General features: G+C 44.5%; 2 long non-coding RNA genes across 2 annotated transcripts; one reads left to right on the top strand and one right to left on the bottom strand.

The window, feature by feature from the left end:
* Positions 1-1,927: 1,927 nt before the first annotated feature.
* Positions 1,928-5,914, bottom strand: LOC309520718. Its single transcript, XR_014214334.1, has 2 exons — positions 5,867-5,914; positions 1,928-2,997 (listed from the first exon to the last, which is right to left on the bottom strand). It is a non-coding gene; the product is annotated as an uncharacterized lncRNA (long non-coding RNA).
* A 4,663-nt stretch (positions 5,915-10,577) lies between these two features.
* Positions 10,578-15,173, top strand: LOC309520730. Its single transcript, XR_014214347.1, has 2 exons — positions 10,578-10,633; positions 14,068-15,173. It is a non-coding gene; the product is annotated as an uncharacterized lncRNA (long non-coding RNA).
* The last annotated feature ends 10,259 nt before the right edge of the window (positions 15,174-25,432 follow it).

The following is a 25,432-nucleotide window of genomic DNA, read 5'->3' on the forward strand; positions in this document are numbered from 1 at the left end:
GAGATTATGTGCTCCTATGAAGGTGGGGCAGTGCATTAATAAGGTTCTGCACCTTGTTAAGATGTTATCTAAAAAGGCTTTTTCACAATTCTTTTTCCCCCATCATTGCCAAGCATACACAGCTTTCTGAGACAGTTGAGTCAGCAACACTTCCTAGTAAAAAGCATTTAAAAATAATAATCATAATAGTAACTTTGGGTCAAGGCGAGAGGATAGTGGGCCAATCTCCAGCTTCTGTCATTTGCACAAATTTCCAAGAATCAACTCCATTATCACCCACACAAGATGTGCGATTTGGATGGGTTGTTGCAAGCAAAATAGCTGCATCAGTTGTTCATGGAGAGCTGTGGTGATCAACAAAGCACACAACCCTCTCATTAGCTCACTACTGAATTTTGCCCAAAGCATAAACGTTTTAGCTTTGCAGGGGTGGGGTCAAATTAGAGGCATTTTGAGGGAAGCAAAGAGGTAGGCCACATTCACACCATATATTTAAAGCACTATTATACCACCTCAAACAGTAATGGCTTCACTCAAAGAATTCTGGGAGCTGTAGTTCATTCAGGGGGCTGAGAATTCTTAGGAGAACCCTGAGAAAATGAGGGAACTCTGGTCAGTGTAGCTCAAAACATAGCTATGTTTTTGTTGTTGTATTGTTTCAGAAAGTGCAGGGTAGGTAGATTCACAATTAACTGCTAACCGAATCAAATTTCTTCCCCGTCCCTATTTGGGCTGTATCATTTGAGACCAGTGTCATTGCCAAAGTCCATAATTGCCCAGAAAGACTGGCCCAAAACATTTTGGCACCTGATGTGAACTGCAAAATGATGCAAACCGCCCCACCTGGGAAGAAGGGGTGAATGAAGAGAGCTACATCAGGAACAAGTGGGGAGTGAAGATCTACGTTGGGAACAAGGGGGTGAAAGAAAATGTGCATTGGGAACAATGAGGGGAATCAAATGAACCTCACCCAGTGCTTGAAGTGGAAATCAAAGGCCATTATGGGTGGGGCTGCACTGAATCACGCCAGATGGGTGCAGAACCCAGAAGTCCTCAGAAGGCAGTCCCCACTGTTAGGTGTAGACCAGTAGCACTTCCTATTTGCCAAGAGGCCACTATAGAGATGTTATGGGGGGGGGGATCTGCCAAGGAGGATGCAGTTATGGCCTCGAAAGAGTGTGTGTGGCAGCAGTGTCCAATTCATTTCTTGGAGGCCGAATCTGCTGCCCTTGTAGATCCTGCCACCTGAGACAGTGACTTCACATTGCCTCATGAGAGGGCTGGCCCTGTTGCTCAGCTTGGAATGTGAATTGATCAGACTCATAGGGCTCGGGTGCATTATGAATTGGACAAAGACCCCACCACCCTAACAAATTGCTATCTATCTTGGCATGTAAGTCAAATATCTCCATGTACAGGCTTTTATTCAGGTCTAAAGTCTGATGCTGAGGGATTATTTGGCTTATTAAGGTTTGTAGCCAAGGGGTGTCTCAGGAAATGGCATGCAGAGAGATGTGTCCCACAGTGTGTGCAACAGCAGGGATCATTCGGTCTGTAACTTAAGGGTTATTTCTGATATTGGAAAATCAGGTAACCAACAGGAGACATTGCTGAACGGGATGGTCTTTGCTGAGTTAGCACATGCCCTTATTGGCTGTGTGGTTCTGAGTGAGCTTTTCTTCTGCATCTTTGAATATCTCCCTGTTATGTACAATATCTGAAGTAAGAAAGACAAAACTTTGGACTCCGTTTGAGTTACATAAGTGAGTTTCTTAACACAGTGGGGTTGTGCAAATCATATGCATGTATGTATGTATATAATGAGCAGATAAATGCAATATTTAAAGAAAGATTCCTCACCCCTGGCTTATAACAATCTTTCTGCTAGAGATTTTTCCAGGAATTAGATAAAACAAGACAAAAAAGCTTATAAGAGATTGATGAATGAGCTTTAATGAAAGCAGAGTGGACAGTTTGCTTTTACAGTAGACCCTGCCAAATGTTGTTAGACTACAACTCCCATAATCCCTGACCATTGGCTATTCTGGCTGGGGATGGTGGGAGCTAGAGTCCAAGAACACCTGGGGCCAAGAGAGAGGTTTCCCATCCATGAGATAAATCATGAGATACATTGAAAACCACACATAAACACAGGCTAAGCCAATCAGGCAGAGCAGTGTCTTTGCAAAGAATTGCTTGCATCTTCTTCTACCCAAGGGAAAAGCTTTTAACTCAAGAACTCTAAGTTCACATATGACAGATTGTATAGCTTAGTGCAGAGTGGAGGCTTGCAGAACAGACTTGCTGTTTTATATATAAGAAGACAAAGAGAGGGACATATACATAATTTTTTTAAAAAGGAAGGCAAGAAAAGGCATGAAAATAGGCTTTTCAGAGTGAGCTGAGCATCCACAAGTTGCATTCTTTTCCTGTAGCAATGTGCACACTCAGCCTTTCTGAAATGTGAGTGCATGAACTCAGGCATGAGCCAGGATATCACAGTTCCAAATTCTGAGTTTTCAAGGGGTCATCCATCTGGGTTTAGCAGGGGTATGAACAGATACCAGAACGGCCACCCAACAAAGACCTCTTTCCAAGGTAACCATAACCATCCCCAAAGAGCCCTCTGCCGTACCCATAGCCATAACCCCCAACAGCACACGGAGTGTTGCCTCCAACAGACACAGGCTCACAGCTAGCAGAGAGGATGGGCCCTGGGATGGTCAGGACACTGGGAGGTGGCTGGATCACGACCTCTGCTGGTGGGAGCTGGTTGATGCATGAAGGGATAACACCGTCCAGGGTGCCAAGGGATCCAGAGGATTCAACAGAGCCTCCATGCCCCCAGCCGAAACCTCCATGACCAAAGCCAAGGCCATAGCCAAGACCTCTGTAGCCATGACCTGCTGATCCAAAACCCACAACTGGGGTGGAGGCACAGGATGGGACAGCGCAAGATGGACCACAGTGAACCATGTTGGGTTGGTGGAGGTTAATCTGAAACAAAGTGAGAAATATCAAAAAGGGGAATGCGATATTTATACCTGGGGCAGCCTACCTGTTGCTCCCCAAATGATTTGGAATGCAAAATCCATCAATCAGGCCACATGCTCAGGAATGATGGGAGTTGAAGTCCAGATCATTTGGAGGAAACCACATTAGCTATTTATAGTGTTGTACAAACGCCCTCCCTCACTGTTACCCTTCTGGTACAAGATCATGACCTCTGTCAGAAGAGAGACAGCAGAAATGTGTCCATGTCAATTCTCATTGACGTCTCAGCAGCTTTCTGTGCCATTGACCATGTTGTCCTTCTAGAGCGGCTGTCCAAGTTTTGCACTGCTTTGAGGTGATTACAATCCTACTTGGATGGTCATTTCCAGAGGGTGATGCTTGGGGATTCAATGTGGACTCCTTAGGGTTCATGTCTATCCCCTATGTCATTTAGCATCTACAGAAACTGCTAAGAGGAATAGGGTGTCAGCAGTTTGCTGATGGCACACATCATCTGCAGATATGAAAGTGGATGTGCTGGACCACTATTTTGCCTTGTGTATCTGAAGAAGTGTGCATGCACACGAAAGCTCATACCAAGAACTAACTTAGTTGGTCTTTAAGGTGCTACTGGAAGGAATTTTTTTATTTTGCCTTGGTAATGTACTTGATGAGAGTCAACAAACTGAAGCTCATTCCAGATAGAAATGAGGCAGTTAGTGGGAGGTTCCCTAGACTGGGCAGATGGGAAGTTGCCTGCTCTTGATGGGGTTACTCTCCCTCTGAAGGAGCAGGCAAGTAGCTTGGGGGTACTCCTGGATCCTTTGCTGTTGCTTGAGGCTCAGGTGGTCTCAGTGGCGCAGAGGGCCTTCCATCAGCTTGAGCTGATGACCCAGTTGTGCAAGAATAGCCTAAGTCCTGTTGTTTATACTCTGGCAACCTCTAGGTTGGAGTCCTGCAACACGTTATACATAGGGCTGCTTCTGAAGATGGTTCAGTAACTTCAGCTTGGACTACTGCAATGTGCCCTACCTTTGAAGGTGACTCGGAAGCTGCAATTAATCCAGAATGTGGCAGCTAGACTGGTGACTGGGAGTGGCCGCCAAGACCATATAACACGGGTCCTGAAAGATCTTCATTGGCAGTACGTTTCTGAGCACAATTCAAAATGTTGGTGCTGACCTTTAAAGCCCTAAACAGCCTAGGTTTTGTATACCTGAAGGAGCGTCTCCACCCCCATTGTTCAGCCCGGACACTGAGGTCCAGCACCGAGGGCCTTCTGGTGGTTTCCTCGCTGCGAGAAGCCAAGTTACAGGGAACCAGGCAGAGGGCCTTCTCAGTAGTGGTGCCTGCCCTGTCGAACGCCCTCCCAGCAGATGTCAAGGCAATAAACAACTATTTTACTTTTAAAAGACAACTGAAGGCAGCCCTGTTTAGGGAAGTTTTTAATGTCTGATGCTGTATTGTTTTAATTTTCGGTTGGAAGCCACCCAGAGTGGTTGGGGAAACCCAGCCAGATGGGCGGGGTATAAATAATAAATTATTATTATTATTATTATTATTATTATTATTATTATTATTCAGCCCAGTTGCTCACTGGAGCAAGACAGTTGGAGTATATTACACCGATCCTGATTCAACTGCCAATTAATTTCCAGGCCCAATTCCAGATGCTGTTTTTGACCTTTAAAGCCCTAAATGACTCAGGATTGCAACATGTCAAAGACCTCCTCTCCTCATATAAACCAAGCAGAGCCTGTGATCATCATCTGAGGGCCTTCATTTGCATATTTTTCGGTACCAGGCTAAAACGTTTCTCTTCAACCAGGCATTCGGCTGATTAACATTCTATGGTTTTTAAAATGTGGGTTTTTTTGGGGGTGGCATTGGTTTATTTTTGTTTTATTTTGTATTTTGTATTCTCAGTTTGCACTTCCTTGTTGTGAAGAGCCCTAGGATCTTTGGATGAAGCTTGGTATACAGATTTAATAAATCCTCACCATCCTCATCTAGTCCAGCACTCTGTCTCTCGGTGGCCATTCCTATGCCCCCATGGGAAGCCCACCATCACCAGGGGGGAGGATCCTGCTGCACTTCAGATGTTGGTGGTCTGTGAGGATGGAAGCTGCAGTAGAAACCCATCTGCAGGGCTATCAGTTCCCCAACCCTGCCCAACGTGAAGATCTTCATGGAAACAGCATCAATAATGACTGCAATGGCTTGGGAATGTTAACTGGTTTAATATGGAGTCGTGAGAATTTTAGATTGTGCAAGATAGTAAAGTGTACTCTACCCACATGTTAGTTTCCAGGAGAAAAGAGCATAAGAAGGGCTTTGATGAATCAAAGCAAAGACATATCTAGTCTACTAGCTTTCCCCCCACAGTGGCAAACCTTGGGGAGCCCACAAGTATGACCTGAGTACACCTCCACTCTATCTTGAGGACCAACTCAAGGGGCTGGTTCTGACCTTGGGAGGCCAACACAGATTATGTGCTATCATTCTGAAAGGACACCTCTTACCAAAAGTCCTCTCTTCTCCAGCGAAGTTCAGTCGGACACACACTGCCTCTGATCTTTCAACCTCAGATAAAAGAGTTACTGCTCCAGTTGGCTTCTGTCTAATGATGTGCTACTCAGAGTAGGCCTGGTGAAATTGATTTATTCAAGTTTCTCATGTCCATTAATGTCAATGGGTCTACTTTAAGTATTGCTACCATCGTATACATTCCCCAAAGCTGGACTTACCTGGTTCTCTGAGGTACAGAAGGCAATGGAAAGGTAAGGGATCAAGTGAAGATGTCAGCATGCATCTACACTGTCTAATATAATGCACAAACCATTGAAAATACATTCATGAAAGCTGGGCTTACCTGGTTCTCTGAGAAGCAGAAGTCAATGGAAAGGTAAGGAATCGAGTGAAGAGCCCAGTGTGTCTTGAACTTTTATACAGTTCAGATGGCATCATCAGTGGTTTGGAGCCTCCCCTTCTTGATTTTTAATTTAGATACCAGTCTTCCTTTGTTTGTAATGTAGCTTTGCTTTAATAAGTCCTTTTTTTTTAATAAGCACAAAGAAAGTGGCGGGTATTTTTAGGTTTAATATTTTTATTAAAGTCTTTTTTCATGATACAATAATATATAGAAAACTAACGTGAATAAAAAAAAAGAACAAAAACAGTCACAGAGAGTTTAAAAAAAGAACACGGAGTCCTCTCTAAAAGGTAGTGCTTAACTCTTACCACCCACAGAAGGTAGTACCCTTCCCAGCTCACACCTGAGATCTTTGCTTTCTCCTCCCAACCTCTCACCTTGGAAGACCAAGATTTCCCTCCTTCTCACCCAACCTCCCTCCATCAACCATCGACTACTCCCAGGAAGGCTCAATCCCTGGACACCAATAAAGGCCCTGAGCAGAGGACACAGCTGGAGTTCCAGCTGGAGTTTTTAATACCTTGTAAGCATTTATTTAGTTGGGACGCGGGTGGTGCTGTGGGTTAAACCAAAGAGCCTAGGACTTGCCCATCAGAAGGTCGGCAGTTTGAATCCCCACGACGGGGTGAGCTCCTGTTGCTCGGTCCCTGCTCCTGCCAACCTAGCGGTTCAAAAGCACGTCAAAGTGCAAGTAGATAAATAGGTACTGCTTCAGTGGGAAGGTAAACAGCGCTGCTCTGGTTTGCCAGAAGCGGCTTAGTAATGCTGGCCACATGACCCGGAAGCTGTACACCGGCTCCCTCGACCAATAAAGCGAGATGAGCACCACAACCCCAGAGTCGGTTACGACTGGACCTAATGGTCAGGAGTCCCTAATAAGCATTTATTATTATTATTATTTCACTGAATTTGTTTGAATCCAAAGAAATTTCTCACACAAAACAAAGCAAAGCCCTCTGTGTGGATCCTGAGAGTGGAGGAAGATGTGGGCCTCTGAAAGATACAGCTCCTTTGGATATACAGTGGTACCTCAGGTTACATACGCTTCAGGTTACAGAATAGTGCTTCAGGTTAAGAACTTTGTTTCAGGATGAGAACAGAAATCGTGCTCCGGCGGCACAGCGGCAGCAGGAGGCCCCATTAGCTAAAGTGGTGCTTCAGGTTAAGAAAAGTTTCAGTTTAAGAATGGACCTCTGGAACGAATTAAGTACTTAACCCGAGGTACCACTGTAAAAAATAAAAAATATTTGTATCCCGCCCATCTGACTGGGTTGCCCCAGCCACTCTTGGCAGCTTCCAGCATAGCTTTATAGTTGGATATTTACAGGAGCTCACCCCATCGCGGGGATTCAAACCGCTGTCCTTGCCGATCAGCAGCGGTTTAGTCATGTTGGCCACATGACCCGGAAAGCTGTCTGTGGACAAGCGCTGGCTCCCTCGTCCTGAAAGCGAGATGAGCGGTGCAACCCCATAGTCGCCTTTGACTGGACCTAATCATCCTGGGGTCCTTTACCTTTATCTTGAGAGGTAAAGAAGGGAGCCACACACACTGTCTATGAACCTGGAGGTTAGATCTGGGCATTGCAAGATCTGCTGTGAAGTCTGGATCAGGTTTATACCCCACAAATTTAGCCTGACCATCTAAGCCTCAAACTCAGCCCTCCAAATGTTTTTGACCTACAACTCCCATGATCCCTATCTAGCAGTACCAGTGGTCAGGGATGATGGGAATTGTAGTCTCAAAAACATCTGGAGTGCCGAGTTTTAGGAAGCCTGATCTAAGCAATCATACAATAAAATCCATCCCTAAGCGTTGGCCATGCTTGCCGGAGATGATGGGAGCTGGAGCCCCAATTAACACCCCTTGCGTAAAAAGAGAGCCATTGTGACTGTTGATGGTGTGTGTGACTCCCTTCTTTTGGTGGAGGAATCTTGAAGGAAGACCAAATAGATTCACAGTTAGTTTGGTCAGTTGATAAAAGCCAATATTCTTATTTTTAAGGTTTACATTTTTGGGGGGCCATTTCGAAGACATGCTATTCTTAAGGTTATTGAGCAATGTGAAACTCCAGTGCAATTAGAACATTTAAGGCCATCAAATCATATGTGAGCATCACAGAAAAACATTTACAAGGGTGCGGATGACTTTATTAAAGCTACATATTCTCAGAAGATGTCATCTGTGCAAAGTCTGCAAATGTGCAAATGGGAGCATTTTAGGTTTTGAAAGCTTCTTAATTCACCAATGTTTCCTGCTTCCTCGTGGGAAACAATAGCCACAGGTCAAAAGAGTTGACTAATCTATATACATATTGAGAGCATCTAAAATCTTTTGTAAGGTGTTAACAAACAAGTTTCAAGGTGTTAATCAGTTGTCATCTAAACACAACTGTTGGGTTTTGTTTTGCTTTTTGTTTTTTTGCTAATTAAGCATAATTGTTCTATAATAATGCCATGTTATGAAATTCAGTGATTTGTTCCCCCCCCCAATATAACTTTTTAGAAGGGCGGATTAGTCTTGATTCTGCCCTTCCCTCCTTTGTAGGGGGTGCTAATGTTCCTCCTTTGCCCTTTTCGTTCTGTCCAGTGAACAGGGATTTACCAATAATTACTACTTTTAGTGTTGTCATAGTTATTATTGTACTCTGCAAAGAACTGGATATACAGTGGTACCTTGTTTCTCAAACTTAATCTGTTCCGGAAGTCCGTTCCAAAAACCAAACGTTCCAAAACCCTTTGTCTCCTTGGTCTGAACGGCAAGCAGAAAAGCAATGCCAAATCAACGCATTAGATGGAGGGAGGTTGCAAGAGATAGAGGCAATGAGTGGAACAGGCAAATAGATAGTGACGAGAAGGCAAGGCAGCCTTAAAAAGTAGCCTAGTTGCTTGATTTCCATGTGCTGAATTTATTTTGTGGCAACAGGGAGCAGTCCAGATCTTCATTGTCCATTATGGACTGGTATTATACAGTGGTACCTCGGTTTACAAGGGACGCGGGTGGCGCTCTGGGTTAAACCACAGAGCCTAGGACTTGCCGATCAGAAGGTTGGCAGTTGAAATCCCCATGATGGGGTGAGCTCCCGTTGCTCGGTCTCTGCTCCTGCCAACCTAGCAGTTCTAAAGCACGTCAAAGTGCAAGTAGATAAATAGGTACCACTCGGGCGGGAAGGTAAACGGTGTTTCCGTGCGCTGCTCTGGTTCGCCAGAAGCGGCTTAGTCATGCTGGCCACATGACCCGTAAGCTGTACGCCGGCTCCCTCGGCCAATAAAGCGAGATGAGCACTGCAACCCCAGAGTCGGTCACAACTGGACCTAATGGTCAGGGGTCCCTTTACCTTTACCTCGGTTTACGAACTTAATCTGTTCCCAGGGCCGTCTTAAGCATACCCAGAGTCATGGTGCAAAGATCCTTCCGGTGCCCCCTTCCTTCCCAGAGCTGTCGACCTTTCTTTAGGCCTGGAGGAGGTGGGAAGCGGCTGGAGGGCGGCTCCTCCAGTGGAGAAAAGGTGGAGGCTGGATGCGGCGCCTCCCAGCTCAGCTGGCCACTTCGTGCCACGGTGGCCATGGCAGGCAGCACACCGAACGAGTGGGCCTGCAGAATTCAGTGCCTGCAGGCTAAAAAAAAAAACCCGAGCCGACACTCAGCGGGAGAAGCGCACGCACCCTCGCTCACTCAGCCCACTCGTTCGGTGTTCCCCGGACTCTTGCCAGGCGCCCTCCAGAACTTGGCGCCCCGCACCACTAGCCTCTATGGGTTAGATGGGCCTGTCTGTTCCTGAAGTCCATTCTTAAACCAAATCCATTCTTAAACCGAGGTGCACTTTCCCTACTGAGGCCTCCCGCTGCTGGTGCCCTTCCACTGTTCGGCTTCCAATGCAAAGTTCGCTAACCCGAACACCTACTTCTGGTTTCGCGGAGTTTGTTGCTCAAATAGTTCGTTAACAGGACTGTTCGTAGACCAAGGTACCACTGTATCTAAACACTTGCAAATTTATAAATTACTCCCTTTAGTCCTCCAGATTTCTGTTTCTAGTTCTGTGTCCTCCTGTTGCTTTAGGTCCGTCCATTCCCCCTTTTCCCCCTCTGTAGCACCAGGGATATGTTCAGAGTCAAGTTTTGTTATGCATGTTGCATTTGATGTTATGCTTTTCATATTTATCGGGGGGGGGTCAAAGCCTCATGTGGCTTGGAGACCCCTTATTGAGAAAGAGAGCAATTTGAGTCTCTTTCCCCTGGGCCATAGTGAAGTACATTCACCCCTCCCAAAGGCAGAAACCCAATTCTGCAAAGTGTGAATTGGCTAGTTTCTCATGGGAAATTTCTCCAGGTTTTCCAGCTAAGATCAGCAACCTATTCCTGGTCAGCATGTTGCCATTTCAGAACAAAAGGAGCGCCCATGAGACAAATTGCTGTTCTGGGAGGAGAAAATGAGCAATGGAGCATTAAAAGGCTGGGCTACAGTGGTTATTTTCAAGTGGTGAACATGATACAGGAAGTCTTTGCTTTAGCGTGTTAAGTTTATTAAAATAATTTGGGGGTTCAATTGTTTCCTGCTTCTTGAGTTGGGGTAGGTAATTAAACCCTGCGGCGCTACAAGGAGGTTCTTTACCACCAGGGATGGGTGACAAGAATGGTATAAAAATGTTCAGAAGTCCACCAAAAGCACAACTTGACATTGCATCAGTCTTCTGTTGTCCGGAGAACTGGGTAAGTCAACCTTGAGAAAGATCTGTCATTCCAGGCGGAGAGGGTTCACTTACAGAAGAGTTTTGACAAAAGACAATGTGAAGGATAGGGAATTCTGCGTCTCCCCAGATGTTGTTGCTCTATAACTCTTTTTATTATTGACTCTTGGCTGTATTAGCGGGGGCTGATGTGTAGTAGAGTCCAACATCATCTGGAGGACTACCAGTTCCCCCATCTCTGGACAACGTAACTCCCCACATCCTTAGTAATTATTTTCAAAGCGGGTTCCTTTATTTGTTTATTTATTTTGAGGGTGTGTGAATGTTACATACTTCTTGGAATCGAAACTCCCTAGTAAATGAGATATTAGAGGATGAGATCAAGACCGAGAGAGTGACAGAGATTTGAAACTTATGGAGGCATTTGGTGGGGAAATAGCATACATGTGTCTTCAAGTGCATTTTATAGTTTTGGTTATTGAAATAAGTTCTTTGTGGAGTCATTTCCCTTTTTAAATCTTTAAGCTTAGCTAGATCAATCTGTCCTTAACAATAATGCTAAGGACAGATGCAATTATTATTATTATTATTATTATTAGCAGTAGTAGTAGTAGTAGTAGTAGTAGTAGTAGTAAGCTGCCATACATTTAGTCAGCCTCAGTATTTAGTCAGTCCCAACCTAGGTAACTCATTATTGTCTATGCTGATTGGCAATAACCCTCCAAGCTTTTAGGCAGGAGTCCCTCCAAACTCTAACAAGAGAGGTTGGGGGTTGAACAGAGAATCAGAGCATGAAAGAACTGTAGTGTTGGAAGGAACAACGAGGGTGATCTAATCCAACCCCCTGCAATGCTCTAGCACTTTCTCAGGATTGATCACTGAAACCATTGAATTCAATATCCAAATGAGCAGAAACTGGGAAAGAAGAAAAGGCAAGCTTTTCATTATTATTCAGGAAGCTTTGGGTGCATTCATCTGGGTCCCATCTGCAGGGTGGTGCCATTGCTTCTACATTCAGAACCATGAGGACTGGAATCTTATTATTTTTAAGGCACATTGCAAACACCCAGCATCACTAGGTAGGATCAGTGGCGCCGCAACGGGGGATGGGAGGGCGGTGCACCCAGGGTTCCGTGTCTGTGGGGGTGACAAGAAGTCACCCCACGGGGACTTGGTCAGGGGTCCCTTTGCTTTTACTGTTACTAAGTAAGAATTGCAGATTAATTCATGAAACTGATGAGGTTTCATGGATATGAAGTTAATGAAAGCAGAGGAAAGGTCTTCAAAGCATAATTTGAAAGTGGGTGTATTCCGTTACGGACATCCCTTTGTGGATGAGGTACATGCTGGTGGCAGGAGGGACATGATTGGGTCCAGAGGCAATAGTGGGTGGAGCAACAGATGTGGACTCTTACCTCTTCACAGTAGACCTCATTCCAGCTCCATTCCACATGTGAAAGGTTCCTACACAGACACACAGCCCTCTCTGCTCTCCACCTGGGCAGGTGAGAAGTATGGTGAGAGTTTTGCCAGCCAGGTAAAAGAAGTCCAGGAGGGTCCAGATGGTGAGAGGTTTGGCCTGGAGTGAGAGCCTGCTTCCCCATCCCTGTAAATGGAGCATGGAAGGAGATGACTCAAGTTCAATTCAAGAAACTCTCTAAATCATTTGGGATGCTGATTAGATTTAGAGCCCATGGGCAAAGTATTTCTGTGGCTCTCTTGTCAGGAATCCCAAGCCTTTATTACTCAACCCAGGCAGTCAGTGTTTACCAAACCAGTTCTCAGAAGCCTTTTGATGTGGTCTGCTCAAAAATCTGTGAGAAATTGCAAGCTTGGTGGAACAATCTCGCACCTGTTTGCTGTGTTCCCAGCCTTTATCCACTCTCCGTTGCCCTGGGAATTGGTCCCAAGAAGCCTTATTTATTATTTGTTATTTGTTATTTATTTATTTACTATTTACTATTTACTATTTACTATTTACTATTTACTATTTACTATTTACTATTTACTATTTACTATTTACTATTTACTATTTACTATTTACTATTTACTATTTATACCCCGCCCATCTGGCTGGGTTTCCCCAGCCACTCTGGCCGGCTTCCAACAGAATATTAAAATACAATAACCTATTAAACATTAAAAGCTTCCCAGATTTCTTCTAAAAGTCTGGTAGTTGTTTTTCTCTCTGACATCTGGTGGGAGGGTATAATGAAGAAATCTCCCCTTCCCCACTTCTTAAAAAGTTGCTCAACAACTACATACACATACCAACCAAGGGTAACGATTATCACTGCCGTAATTGGCTATCTGCTTTTTGATCTCACAGCAGGTAGGCTTGGAAGGAGTGGGTGATCCCACTGGTCTTGCTCTCATTCGCTGAGCTGCTGTGATGTCAGGGAAGGGCAAAGTGGGTGAGTGCATAGTGTGGCTACCCTAAAAACTGCCTCTATTCCCAGAGAATGTGGAGAATGTGGAGAATGTGAAGATGGGGCACAACATCCACAACATGGATGGATAGGTAGATAGATAGATAGATAGATAGATAGATAGATAGATAGATGATAGATAGATAGATAGAGATGATAGATGATAGATGATGATGATAGATAGATAGATAGATAGATAGATAGATAGATAGATAGATGATAGATGATAGATAGATAGATAGATAGATAGATAGATAGATAGATAGATAGATGATAGATAGATATAGATAGATAGATAGATGATAGATAGATAGATAGATGATAGATGATAGAGATAGATAGGAATATAGATAGATAGATAGATGATAGATTAGATAGATAGATAGATGATAGATAGATAGATAGATAGATAGATGATAGATAGATAGATAGATAGATAGATATAGATAGATGATAGATGCAGATGATAGATAGATAGATAGATAGATAGATAGATAGATAGATAGATAGATAGATAGATGATAGATAGAGGTAGATAATGCTTTAAATGTACACAGTGGTACCTTAGTTTTCAAACAGCTTGGCTCCCGAACAAATCGGCTCCCGAATGCCGCAAACCCAGAACTAAGTGTTCCAGTTTGCAAATGTTTTTTGGAAGCCTAACTTCTGACGCGGCTTCCGATTGAGTTCAGGAAGCTCCTGCAGCCAATTGGAAGCCGCGCCTTGGTTTTCGAACGGTTCTGGGAGTTGAACGGACTCCTGGAATGGATTAAGTTTGACAACCAAGGTACCACTGTAGTGCATTTAAATGGATCCTGCATATTACACAAGAAGGTAATTGTCAGCATCCGTAATAGGCAGCTTCCTAGGAACAGCAATATAGAAGGGGAAGTCATCCACCCATCTCTAGGATTTGACAAGGCAACATCTCAAGGAAGAAAGTGGCCATCCTTTTTCTATGTTGTGAGTAATTTTAGGCTGTCTTCTGGTGCAAACTCATCATTGTCAATCATATGTTTTCTTCCAGTTTCACCTTTGTAACTCCACCATGGCTGACTGTGGTCCATCGTGCGCTGTCCCATCCTGTGCCTCCACCCCCACTGTTGGCTTTGGATCAGCAGGAAGTCTTGGCTGCGGATACGGAGGTCTCGGCTATGGCGGCTGGGGACATGGAGGTCTCGGCTGGGGCTATGGCGGTCGTGGCTACGGTGCTGTTGAATCATCCGGCAGCCTGGGTACCCTGGCTGGGGTCAGGCCTTCATGTATCAACCAGATCCCACCAGCCGAAGTTGTGATTCAGCCACCCGCAAGTGTGGTGACCCTCCCAGGGCCAATTCTGTCTGCAAGCTGCGAGCCTGTTTATGTGGGAGGCAACACATCGTGTGCAGTTGACCACTGGGGTTATGGTGGCTGGGGCTATGGCCTGGGAAGACGGGGCTACCTGAGGAATAAAGGTCACCTTGGGCGTCGTGCTAGCATCTGCGGATACCCCTGTTAAATTGAGAGGAACTTGCCATATGACCCAGGAATTTACAGCTGCAAGACCCATGGAATTACTGGCATAACTTTCCATTTCTCCCAAAGGCTGAGGTGTCCATCTGAATTAAACAGGAATAAGCGAAGATCTGCTATGCTAGGAATCCATCCTATAGCGGTGTTTGATATTCTTCCTTTTAGCTCAAAATTTGATGCTTCTACACTAATTCTACCAACATCCCCATTTAGGCTAAGGCCATATTTTTAAAAAAGGACAAATATGCATCTGTTTTATACTGATGACATCGCTTCCCCTTTACCCTCTATAATATCCTGGAAATTGGTGGGCACTCGGATGATTCTCCCTTAAGGATTCATATCTCAAGTCACCTTTCATCAAAACTCATTTCCCAGAATTCCCCAGGGAAAGGGACTTCTAGATGATTTTGCACATCTTAAGGCTCCCCTTCCTGCTAAAATAGATTTCAACCCAATTTCATAAACCTATTTTAAATCTCTGAATGAACTGAATTCCATTTGTTCATGTTTGTATTCTGCACGTTGTCTTGCTTGGAAGGAAAAATGACCAGTGTCCAAATTGCTTCTGCTCTTTCTTTCTTCTTTTTTCTTGAATTAAACCTTTTGTTGCATTCAAAACATCTGGCTGCTGGATTTTGATTCTACATTGTATTGTCGTCCTCATTTTGCAAACAAAATGAAACTTTAGCCAGTCATTAATCGGACACCCCTTTTGCTGTACAACCTGTGCAATTAGGGATGTGGTAGAAATCTGATTCATTTTGCATTTAAATATGGACCTATCAGATTCATACTTGCTGAAACAATATTTGAATAAAGGCACATCGATCATCCAAAATTCTCTGAATTTTGCAATGCAGCCCTCTAGCCAAATAAGGGGTACATTAAATGCATGCACTGTGGTCAGGCGTGCATAAAAAAATGCACCCATCAGTGAAAATAACATGGAAAAATAAAATATATTAATGGAAAGTTGCTTGGTAAAGATGTTCATATTAGGCAAAACTGCCTAACTTAAGATTTAATAGAATGAGACAATGAGAGAAACAAAATTTGATATACCGTATTTTTACATGTATAACAGGCCCTCGTGTATAAGACTCCCCTATTTTGGGGGACTCCAAATTAAGAAAATGGGGGGAGACTGCCCAGAGTTGCTGAGATTTTTTTTTGGGGGGGGTTGCCCATTTGTGGCAGCTGGGACAGCTCAGTTGGTAGAGCACAAGACTCTTAATTCCAGGGTTGTGGGTTCGAGCTCCATGTTGGGTGAATGATTCTTGCATTGCAGGGGGTTAGACTAGATGACCCTTGTGGCCCCATCCAACTCTACAATTCTATGATTTCTATTATTTCAACCCAGGATGTGCCTTTAGGGGTCTAATTCAGCAGGGCTCAAGTCCCTACATGCATTTTTTTCCCAGTGACTTTTCACTGTTTACCTGGTGACTATTTTTTTAAAAAAATCTGGGCCTTCTTCAGTGACTGCAGAGCCACACAGGGCCTCTCGTATTCTTATTCCCATACAGTGGTACCTCAGTTTAAGTACTTAATTCGTTCCGGAGGTCCGTTCTTAACCTGAAACTGTTCTTAACCTGAAGCACCACTTTAGCTAATGGGGCCTCCTGCTGCTGCTGCACCACCGATTTCTGTTCTTATCCTGAAGCAAAGTTCTTAACCTGAAGCACTATTTCTGGGCTAGCGGAGTCTGTAACCTGAAGCGTATGTAACCCGAGGTACCACTGTACTTCAGAAGAATCTACACAGTGGAACTCGAGTTTTTCAACGTTGCATATAAATTAAACATATACCAAAAGTTACCAGAAGGGGGAGAGTTGTTATTGTGCTAAGATTCTAACAATGGCAGAGGGCTCTTGCCTTCATGACCTCCCTGTGTGTTTCCCGGAGAAATCTTATCTGCCACTGTTAGATGTACTAGATGGTACTAGATACTGTACTGGATGGGCCACTGGCCTAATCCAGCGCAGTGTTTTTCTGATGTTTTTTATCCATAATCCTTCTTCCCCATACACAGTGGCATAGCGTGGGGGGAGAGGAGGGGTGGCTGCCCCAGGCACAAAAATTGTTAGGGGAGAGATCACCAGGGGGTTTGGGCTGGGTGTTCGTCAGTATGCGGATGATACCCATCTCTACCTCTCTTTCAAATCAGAACCAGTGAAGGTGGTGAAGGTCCTGTGTGAGTGTCTGGAGGTGGTTGGAGGATGGATGGCAGCTAGCAAATTGAGACTGAATCCTGACAAGACAGAAGTACTGTTTTGGGGGGACAGGTGGTGGGTAGGTGTGGAGGATTCCCTGGTCCTGAATGGGGAAACTGTGCCTCTGAAGGACCATGTGCACAGCCTGGGAGTCATTTTGGACTCACAGCTGTCCATGGAGGCGCAGGTCAATTCTGTGTCCAGGGCAGCTGTCTACCAGCTCCATCAGATACACAGGGTGAGACCCTACCTGCCCATGGACTGTCTTGTCAAAGTGGTGCATGCTCTGGTTATCTCCCGCTTTGACTACAACTAACACAGTAGTCCATCAAACATTAAAAGCTTCCCGCCTTCAGATGTCTTCTAAAAGTCTGGTAGCTGTTTTTCTCTTTGACATCTGGTGGGAGGGCGTTCCACAGGGCGGGTGCCACTACTGAGAAGGCCCTCTGCCTGGTTACCTGTAACTTGGCTTTTTGCAGTGTGGGAACTGCCAAAAGGCCCTCAGCGCTCAGTTTCCGGGCAGAACGATGGGGGTAGAGACGCTCCTTCAGGTATACTGGGCCGAGGCCATTTAGGGCTTTAAAGGTCAGCACCAACACTTTGAATTGTGCTCAGAAATGTACTGGGAGCCAATTCTATGATTTCTATTATTTCATCCCAGGATGTGCCTTTATGGGTCTAATTCAACAGGGCTCAAGACCTTACAAGCATTCCCCCCCCCCCGTGACTTTTCGCTGTTTACCTTGTGACTATTTCCCCCAAAATTAGGGGTCTACTTCAGTGACTGCAGAGCCACACAGGGGCTCTCGCACTGTGATCACTCTAACCTCATTGCTGCCAAGATTCCTAGCTAAGGTGTGTCATTAGCCTAGTATTGTGGATTACTCTGCCAATTTCAGCAGCTGCCTTCTGTTTTAACACCTGCTGAAAGCTTTTCTATTCTACCAGGCTTATGCAGACGATTAAAAATGGTGAATTGACGTCTGGTTTCTTCTTCAATTTTTTTTTCTCTGCATAGGTTTATGCATTTTCATTGTAAACTGATTTTTTTAAAAAAATATATATATGAAATAACACTCTATTCATTTTTTATGAATAAATAAATAAAATAGAAAGCAGGTTCATTTCTTCTAAAGTGGCTTTTATCAACCGTTAATATTTCCCAGTCTCTGTGTTTTTGTGAGAAAATAATGAATAGGCATGTGATGCAATGCACTTAAAGCTTTAATGGAAGTGGGGGCAGAATGGGACTGAACAGAGACCCATCAGCCCCAGAAGGACAAAGCAAGATATTAGACATGCAGAATGGAATAAAAAAAGCTCCTCCACAACTCAGAGTCTTGCACAGCAAAGTCCAAAGGTCACAATTGAATTTGATTTCACACAAGCTTCATTGCATCCTTCTCTCTTTTTTTTTACATCACTTCCAGAAGACAAAAAGCAAGAAGGGTATTAATTTGGAAGCTCCTCCCACCTTGCTTCAGAGCCAGTTCAGATCGCACGCACACTCAAGTTGGGTTACCATACATATGTACAGTGCATTTCAGGATCTTAGCAAAACTGGAGCAAACCCTCAAGAAACCAGCCCAGCAGAACTATGGAGCAGAGTAAGGCGATTTGGAGAAATTTGTGTCAACGGGTGACACACATTAGGCCTGATTGTTAAGGGACGTTGCATGGAAATAGCCCTATAACCTCATCCGTGGGTCTTATCTGTTGCTTCTGTTTCCATGTTGTTGTTCTTTGCATCTGTCCTCAGCAATAGCATCCATAGATCCGGCTACCTGACAATAAAGACCTACGGCCAAGTGACCCATAACCATAGAGTCCTCTTCCATATCCCAGCCCGCATCTGCCCAGTCCATATCCATATCCACCCAGTCCATATCCATGTCCACCCAGTCCATATCTACCCAGTCCATATCCACCCAGCCCTCCATACCCATATGAGCCTACAGCACATGCTGTGTTTCCTCCCACTGCGACGGGCTCACAGGAAGCAGAGAGGACTGGTCCAGGGATGGTAATGATGCAGGGAGGTGGCTGGATCACAATATCTGATGGTGGGAGCTGGTTGATACATGAAGGCTGGACCCCGGAGAGAACGCCAAGGTTTGCTGCATGTTCAGCGCCATAGCCACCATAGCCACCATAGCCACCATAGCCACCATAGCCACCGTAGCCACCGTAGCCACCGTAGCCACAGTAGCCACTACCAAGGCCATAACCTGAGCCAAACCCAAATGATGGGATGGTGCACGATGGACCACAATACCCCATTGTATTGTGTGGGTCTGAAAAAGAATGTGAAAGCACAATTATCACGTGGTGTCAGGGAGCCAACAAGGAGAACAGCACATTCACAGATCAGAGGAAGACTGTGAAACACCGGCTAGTTTAGTTAGTTTCTTTACTAAGGAAGCAGAACAGAGAACACACAGAGACTTCTAGGGCTGCTCATGTCTATATAAAGCTGTTGCCCAGACTGGCTTGTAACTTCCCCTTCACTCCTTAGCCCTCTGTGTCAGGCTGCTCCCTCTGTCTAAGGTGAGTCTTAAGGGACCCTCTCTGCTTCTGCCTGGCTCATCAGATGCTTTATTCTGGCATACTTCAGGCTGTCAGGGTGACTCTGTGCTGGAGCTGCTAAATCTGATTCCTGTCTCTGCTGGTGCACCTGCCTGCTTCCTCCTCTACATCATCCTCCAAGCTCCCAACCTTCATTTCCTGCCACTGGGAGCCAGGATCCCAGTCCTCTCCCGCTGTGCTTTCCCTGGGGGGCTCATGGTCGGGAGGCTTCCACCGCTCCTCCTCATCCAGCCAGTCCCTGACATCTGTTCAAATGAAGCTGTCTGATAATGAGTCAGATCATTGGTCCTTCTTGATGACTGGATGCAGTGAATTTCTGAAGATTCAGATTTGGGGCTGGGGAATTGAAGGAATGATCTCTGGGTGTGGAGCACACTTCCACCCGTCAGGTGTGGAGCACACTTCCATCTGCAGACAAAGCCACAGCTGTCTGGACATCATGTCCTCTATCTAACCTTTGCTCTCTTAGTCGTCTGCCGTGCCCTGTCTGTGACCTTTGTCTCCTACGTCATACATTGTTCAAGGGGGAAATGACACAGTGGAAACAGGTGCCGAAATAACTTTGTACCACCCCACGATCTCGGGATTGGAAGATGTGTAAAGGTCACAGTCCACAATGTATCTGACTGGTTTTGTACATTGTGCTAATAAAAGGAGCCTCTACAGAGCTAGCAGGCAGCTTGTCTTGGAGCATGCTTGCCAGTGGGCTTCTGCACAGCTCACCTTCATCCAACCTCCTGTCGTCCTCCGTTATTCCTACAGGAATCTTTTGGGTTTTTTGTTTGTTTTCGTTTATATACCACTTTTCCTAGCAAAGAGCATGAGGTGTTGTACATGATTACCCCCTCCCTGCTTTATCCTCACAAGAACCCAATGAGGCAGCTTAGACTGAGAAACAGTGCCCATAAGAGCCCCTGAGACTGGATGCAGAACCAATTTGGTTGGACTGTTGGGCAGAGACCTTGGAGAGACCAGTTCCCAAATCCCAGCATTGGGTGACCTTGGACTAGTCACTGCTTCTCAGCCTAAGCTACTTGTGATGATTAAATGAGGAGGAAAGAAGTTTGCATGCCACCTCGAGTTCTTTGGAGAAAAGGTGAGATATTAATGCAGAAAAGTAAGTAAACATCGTCATTAATGTTAGTAGCCATTGATAGCTATTACTACAAATACTACAATAAGTGATTTAATAACTAATTCCATATGATGCCAATGGTCATCACCAACCCATCAGTTGTTGTTTTTTAACAAGGATCATGCCCAACCATAGAAAGACACCAACATAAAAGTTCATTTCAAGGAGATGACATTTCAGCAAGTCCAAAAGGCCTTGGTATGCCTACTTACCTGCTTTTCTGAGGAGCAGAAGGTGAGAGGAGAAAATAGAGGCAAGCAAGCAGAGCAACGTGGAGGATCCTGGTCTCTGGTGAGCTTTTTATACCATTTGGGAAGGATAGGCGACACCCCCTGGGTTATTGGTTGATGTGTGTGTGAGAGAGAGAGAGAAAGAGAGAGAGAGAGAGAGAGAGAGAGAGAGAGAGAGAGAGAGAGGGTGTCTGAGCCTGAGGTCATTTTAATTTAACTGGCAACAACAACTTGTGGCTCGGACAGGTAAAATTATTTTAATAAGAACAAATGAATGGAGTCCAAATCAGAATATATCATCAGCCTCAGATGGTGCAAAGGCAGGGATTCCAATGCCCAAGTCCTCAAATCACACCTGACTTCAGAAGATCTGGAAATTATATGGCTCTGGCTGCCCTGAGGATCCATATATATGTAATTTTAGAGAAGCTCCATCTAGATTATGAAATCCAGACCATAACATTTTATTTTGATTGCAGGCTCTTAGTTATTTTTTCCAGTTTCACCCACACCTGTTCTGTCTTGGTTTCCCCCTCCCCCCTTAGTAAACGCAGCATGCAATCTTCAAAGGGAAGACTATTATGGTCACCATCCTGGAGGGCTTTAGAAGAGGATAGGAGAAATCGTGCCCTCCATCATGGAGGGCACGTGTTGTGGTGAGATCACCTGTTGTGGGATGGGACCGTTTGGATAGCCACAACACCCCATTGGTTGCCCCTCAGTTGTTGGGGCAAAAAGTTGGCCTGTTGGGTCATCTATTGGCTACTGAGGGGCTACGTAAGCTGCTGCACATCACTTTCTTGCGATGTGCAGCAGATCACCCACTCTCCCACCCTATATTTAGGGCTGTTCTTTGGCCTTGCTATGCCCGTGTAGGGGTCGTCTGTTTGGAGCAGAGGCACGGTAGGAATTTGCCATTTTGCTGATTGGCTGTTGCCGTTTGGTCTTTGCCTACCGTGTAGCAAATCGTCACAACTTTGTAAAGTTGGCAGTTAGGCATTGGTTCAATGTTTTGTGGAGGGGAAGTGGTTGGCTGTGCCTGCCCCTCCATCGCTGCTGCTAGGGAATTCCATTAAAGGAATCCAGGGGCTCGCCTTGCTTTTGTCTGAGGTCTGTCAAGGGGCTAGGGCTGTGAGATTGAAGCCTTCTCGCTCCCCCAGGATGCTTTCCTTTACTGAAATATGGTGGTGCCCAGTGTCAGTCCTGTTCCTGCCACTGTGCAGGTTCAGGCAGTCTGGAACCAATGCCTAAGCAACCACTCACATGCTGTAATCAATAAAGTTGTGGCCAAAATTAATGCCAAAAACCTTAAACTAAATTCTATATCTATTGTGTCTTTATTTTGGGGGTGGTTTTGAGGGTCTTCACATGCAAATTTGTGGAGGGGCATAGAATCATGCAAACAAAGGACCAGGGTTCAAATCTCCATTCAGTCATGAAACTCACTGTGTGATCCCGGGAGAGCTATTCTATTTCTCAGCTTAATCCACCTTAGAGGGTGATCATTGGTAGGGTGAAATGAAAAAGGGTGAGAACAGTGTTCACTGCCCTTAACATCTTTGGCCAAAAGGCAAGATATAAATGTACAGTGGTACCTCGGGTTACAGATGCTTCGGATTATGCGTTTTCAGGTTATGGATGCACCGAAACCCGGAAGTACCAGAACAGGTTACTTCTGTGTTTCGGCACTTGCACATGCGCAGAAGCACCAAATCGCATCACGCGCATGCGCAGACGCGGCACTGCGGGTTGCGAACATGCCTTCCGCACAGATCACGTTCGCAAACTGAGGTTCCACTGTAATGGTAATAGGGATGGAGGTGAAACCGGGTTCAGTTTGCTTTGCCTGGAACAATAAATGAACCAAAACACAGCCGCCATCCGACTTTCACACTTCTTTTAATGTTGCCATTTGTTTCTACAGCCGAGTAATTTGTACAAAAAATGCATATAGCGGGGCATGTGTGCATAAAGTGCATATATTCATGAAGATAATATAAAAATGCATTGCATTAGGGGAAACTGCGTGCACAAATATGTGCTTATTGTGGGAATATGCACACGCACAAACATGAAATTCGAGCTTCAATGCTGAGTACTGTTCAGGAAGCCTGTTTTTAAAAATGAAAGCTGATGTCGAAATGTGGAGAAATGAGAAACTGACATTGACAGATGTTCCTTTCCCTGTGTAATGAGAAATATATCAGAAGCTGTGTCAGGGAAATGTCACTTTGCTTCTTCCAGGTTAAAGAGACCTCCTGGTGTCCCCAAAACTCTTCATGGCTGCATTCCAGTTTGCAGAAGATGATTTTGAGAAACAAAAGTCAATTTCAACTCTTGTCTCCCGGGGTAGGGGGTGGAATGCTAAATAAATTGATATATGTATATTTTCAAATAAAAAATAAAAAGGTCCAAAATCCCTTGCAAATCTCACAATTCCGAATGACGAAAGATGGCTAAATACCATGTATTTTAATTGAGACGCCAATATATGGAGGACTGAGGCCTTGCCTTATGTTGGTTGGTTTCAGTTTTGCCAATGACAACCTACTTTTCATATTCTTAATATTTTAGTTACAGTGGAGTCACCCCCTTGAGCCTCTTTTTTTAATAACAACAAATAGATTCCTCTTGGGGTAAATCTGGGACGGGTTTCCTTTGGATTTCTAGATTGAAATGATTATAGTTCAGGGACAAGTGACGAAGGCTTTAATAACGCATAAATGACTTGCCGAGAGGCAGTTAAAACACACATCTAAATCCAGGCCTATCTAGTTTCTAAGCACGGTGCTTTGACTTCTGAAGAGGGTGATTCAGGAATCATTTCTGATGACCAGGCACAAAACAGTCCTGTCTCAGTCAAAATAAAAAAATTCCTTCCAGTAGCACCTTAAAGACCAACTAAGTTAGTTCTTGGTATGAGCTTTCGTGTGCATGCACACTTCTTCAGATGCATGCACACGAAAGCTCATACCAAGAACTAACTTAGTTGGTCTTTAAGGTGCTACTGGAAGGATTTTTTTTATTTTGACTATGGCAGACCAACACGGCTACCTACCTGTAACTGTCTCAGTCAGAACACAACAAATGGGGGCTCGGCTCCTTTTTCACATTTGGCAAAATTTCAGCAAATCACATACCCTCCAACATTTCTCCAATGAAAATAGGAACATCCTATTCAATAATAATAATAATAATAATAATTTTATTATTTATATCCCATCCATCTGACTGGGTTGCCCCAGCCTCTCTGGGTGGCTTCCAACATATATTAAAATATAATAAAACAATAAGCATTTTTTTAAAAAAAAAAACTTCACTATACAGGGCTGCTTTCAGATGCCTTCTAAAAGTTGTATAGTCACTTATCCCGTTGGCTCAGGGGGTTACATAACTTCATACATAACTTCATTTTTGTGATGAAAATTGTGACTGTTTAGGAAAAGCAGGGGTCAAATAAAAAACCGGGATGGCTTCTTGTAAGTCCAGAATTGTCCCTGGGATGTAGAGGCACTTGGAGAGTCTAAAATCTATCTCTCTCTCTCTCTCTCTCTCTCTCTCTCCCTCTCTGCCTCTCTGCCTCTCACTCTCTCTCTCACCCCTATAGACATGGAAGCATGGGAATGATTGTGGATATGGATATAAAATTTTCAGCATGTTATGGTCTAAGAGAAAATTATATCAGAATGATATATCGATGGTATCTAACACCAAGTAACCTGGCAAGAATGTATAAATTTAATTCAAATAAGTGTTGGAAATGTAGAGAAAGTAGGTTCTAGTTATCATATGTGGCGGTCTTGTAGTTAGGTTAAAGCTTACTGGGAAATGATATATAATGAAATGAAAAGGATGTTTAAAATAACCTTTGTAAAAAAACAAAAAAGCATGGGGGCACCTGGTTTGTAACCCCTCAATATTGTGTGTCTGTTGCCATGGCCCCCCTGACCTTCCAAACTACACCCCAGCATCTCCAGATGGGGCTGGGAGAGAGAGCAGTCTGAAGCCCTGCAGAGCCACTGCCAGTCAGTGTAGACAATACAAAACTGGATCAATCAACAGGTTCTGACTCAGTACAATACAACGCTTTATGTTCCTATTTAAATCATCGCTTTATCCATATCCATGAGGACTAGAGCCTTACTTTAATTCAGCATTCAGAATGCCCCGGGTTCAACCTCAAGCACCTTCAGGTATGACTAGGAAAGACCCTATTCTAAAATCTCCCTAGGGAGCTGCTGCCAGTCAGTGTAGGCCATACTGAGTGATAACGGGTTAAGGGAGTCTGTCTCAGTCCATCCTGTTCCCATTCAAAAAGCACAGACACAGGTTTTTGTCCCTTTCCACGTAAAACCACCAAAGCCATGAAACTAATTTACTTCTCTGGATATATATATATATTAAAAAGAATAAAGAGTATATCATTAATCCTGAATTACTGGGCTTCCTAATCCTTGGCAAGGTTGGAGGTGCAAACCTCAAAGGGGAGTGTTAGGGCAGTTAGGTTGCACTCAACTTCCAGGGTTGCCTAGTCTGACTTCCTGGGAATGGTGAATGGCCAGAGGGAGGGAACATTAGACATCAAAGCATGTGGGGGAAAATAATAATGGTGTTGCTCTATCCAGTAATTTTACCTCTGCCACCTGCAGCTTAGATGTCATGCTATTAGAACCTTTTGACATTTCTATGCTCCAGCACAGAATGTACACAGAA

Source organism: Podarcis vaucheri, assembly GCF_965113315.1.
Source record: "Podarcis vaucheri genome assembly, chromosome: 16".
Lineage (NCBI taxonomy): Eukaryota > Metazoa > Chordata > Lepidosauria > Squamata > Lacertidae > Podarcis > Podarcis vaucheri.